Raw genomic sequence first — 3,429 nt, 5'->3', positions numbered from 1 at the left:
TGTCCTTCGAAGGAGTTGAGAATCGAAGGAAAGATGGTTACTGATGGCCATCCCTTAAAAAGTAAAAGAATGGCTACTGATGGTCATGCTTCGAAAAATAAAGACTTCTAAGTTCGATGAAGATAAGTGAACGCTGAAAGATTAATGAAAGCATATGTCTTCGGGACTTAGACAAAATTCATAGAATATGTATTTAAGTATTACTACTTAGCGTGTTTTCGTAATGTTTTTAATACACTGCCACGCGTCGAAAACGGACTCAGGCGGGAAGATTTGAAATTCGAAGACGGTTTCGTAACCGTTCAATAACAGATGGCTTCGCTGGAAGTTCTGATGAGAAACGTGGTAGCAGATTAGTATAGGACCGTTAAGGTCGAAACTAGTATAAATAGGAGTCTTAATGTTAGGATTCTGTGTGTTCATTTTGTACAAATCACTCACATATTTACTCAAGTATCAAGCGTTAAGAGAAAGAGTTCGCTGAGAAAATGTACGTATGACACCACCATTTTAATACATGTGTATTATCTTTTGTTTTTATCTTCCAGAATTACTGCATTTCGTTTACTTCTTGCCATTTACATTTCTGTATCTTTATTTTAACGTCATTTATTTTCGAATTACTTTCATGCTATTTACTTTCAAAGTCTTTTACATTTCTGCAGTTTAAGATTCTTTACGTTTCAATAGTCTTTTTAATTTTCTATGTTATGTTACTTATCTTTCCATTGAAGTCACATTTATATATAACAAAGTGATTGTTAAGACTATTTGTTCTTTAATCGAACAACGCTTATTGAAGAAGACAAATAATGAATATGGTTCGAACAAACATTGATAACAATCTTCTTGACTATGTGTCCTAGGATCAATCTAGTCGATCCTGCAAGTAACCAAATCATATTTATTATAGTTTGGAAGACTAGCGGTTGTTTACCGGAAATCACCGTAAACAAATTGGCACGCCCAGTGGGACAGTGTCAAGCAGATTGTTTTAATCAATTGCTTTATTTTTGTCTAGACAATATCAAGATCTTGTATGAACCTTAGGAACGGTAAATTAAAGAACAGTGCACAACCGATTCCCAAACGAAGGTACAATAGGAAAATGGTCGTTACGGCCAGTGCAGGGGGTAATCAAGATCCCCCACAAGGTTCAGGATCAGGAGCGGCAAATTCGACTTCTACTCAAGAAACACGAGATGCAACGGGTCCAAACGGATCGAGACCTGCAGATAATTCCCAGACTATGCCTGAAAATAATACAGGACCCTCAGGAACTATTCCAGTTTCAGCGTCGACAACCGCACCCTCATCCACAAGCGCAGAGGACGTATTGTTTGCCTCGACAAATGCTGCAAACAATTTGTTTGGTCAAGGCGCGAATTCTGCTTTCGAATGGAGACCAAATAATCCATACGGAATGCCATACCAATATGGAACAGGCGTACGAGGGGCAGGACCTATATATGCCCCAACTAACAATGCGACATTTTCACCAAATGTTAGTTCAGTGGGTCGAAGTGCACATAACACTGGTTTCTCTACCCAGATGCCTCACTTTACCACAAATAACCAAGCAGCATTTCGACAAGAAATGGATGCAAGCAACCATGATATGGTAGGGGTTTTGGCCAGAGAATTGACTTCAGTTTTAAACCCACTAATGGCAAATGTTACTACTACAAATAGAGAAAACATGGAGACTTTCCAAAAGATATCATCTCAAATGAATCGAATGGCAGAATTCATGGGAGTAACGCCACCTAAAAGGAAAGACAAACAGCCTTCGAATCAAGAAGAGAGGCCCATTTTAGAACGTGTACAAGACATAGTTCCATCATCTAGGATGGCTACTAGGGATGTAGGCCCCTCACGAAGAACGGAGGTGTTCGAAGGAACTCCAATAATTAACTTAGAAGCTTCAAATCAAAGAACCGTCCCCGTTCGACAAGAAACGGAGGAGGAGCAACCCAGATTAAGGATTGTGGGTAGGAACGAACACCCAGATGAGATTGTTCAAAGAGTCAGAAGAGAAAATCTGGCTATAGAAAATAACTTAACTGCCATGATAGAAAGGGTTATGGCTAATAATGGCCTTAGTACTGGACTTAGACGTCCAAACTATACATCCCCAATATCAGATTATATCATGCAGACAGAATTGCCTAGGGGCACTAAGGTACCCAAATTTACAAAATTTTCAGGCGAAACGAACGAGTCAACGGTGGAACATATTGCTAGATATTTGACAGAAGCGGGAGACTTAGCGGGAAACGAGGATTTAAGGATCAAGTATTTCCCTAGTTCACTGACAAAAAATGCCTTCATTTGGTTTAATACTTTGCCACCAAATTCGATAGATGCATGGGCATACTTGGAAAGACTTTTCCATGAGCAATTCTACATGGGTCAAACTAAGATAAGTTTGAAAGAATTGGCCAGTGTTAAAAGAAAATTCACAGAAACAATTGATGATTATTTAAATAGGTTCCGTCTGTTGAAATCAAGGTGTTTTACAACAGTCCCAGAGCATGAACTTGTTGAAATGGCTGCAGGTGGTCTAGATTATTCAATAAGAAAGAAACTAGATACCCAATACCTTAGGGACATGGCCCAATTAGCAGATAGGGTTCGACAAGTCGAACGACTGAAGGCAGAAAAAGTTAGGGCGAATAAAAGTTATAAGAAAGAGAGAATAGCGTACGTCGAAGCCGAGGACGCTGATGATGAGTCTTTCAATGATTCGTATAGCCCTGAAGAAGTCGAAATAGACCTAGCTGAATTGAAAGAGGCGCCACCTTATGCTTGCAAACTGCTAAATCCTGCCAATGGAAAAAAACCCAGTAGAAAACGATAAGAATGATAGGTTCCCTAAGAAAACTTATACATTCGACATTACCAAGTGTGATGAAATATTTGATTTATTGGTAAAAGATGGCCAAATGATACTACCTCCAAATTCAAAAACTCCTCCGTTGGAACAACGGAAGAAAAGAGGTTTTTGTAAATATCATGGATTTTTAGGCCATAAAACTTCTCAATGTTTTCTTTTCAGGGATCTAATTCAAAATGCTCTCAATGATGGAAGGTTGAAGTTTGCTGACAAGACCAAGAGTCATATGAGGGTCGATACCAATCCCCTAAACATTGCTGACGCTAGCCTCTGCGAGGTAGAAGATATCAACATGGTGGAGGTTTCTGAAGTCGAAGTTGTGGAGACTAAAGCAATGTTCAATGGAAAGCAGACTACTGAAAGCCTAAATGGTGACATAATCTTCAATACTGATGTTGAAGAATCTTCCAAGGCAGAGATAACTGAAGCCTCGAAGGAAGAAAACAGCGAGGCCACTGAAGACCTCAGGATGAAACTCCAGAAAATTCAGATCTCTGAAGTTCCTCCAGCAGCGGTTAACATGGTTAGCGCCA

This window comes from Vicia villosa, linkage group LG1 (assembly GCF_029867415.1).
Source record: "Vicia villosa cultivar HV-30 ecotype Madison, WI linkage group LG1, Vvil1.0, whole genome shotgun sequence".
Lineage (NCBI taxonomy): Eukaryota > Viridiplantae > Streptophyta > Magnoliopsida > Fabales > Fabaceae > Vicia > Vicia villosa.
This window is presented reverse-complemented; position numbering follows the sequence as displayed.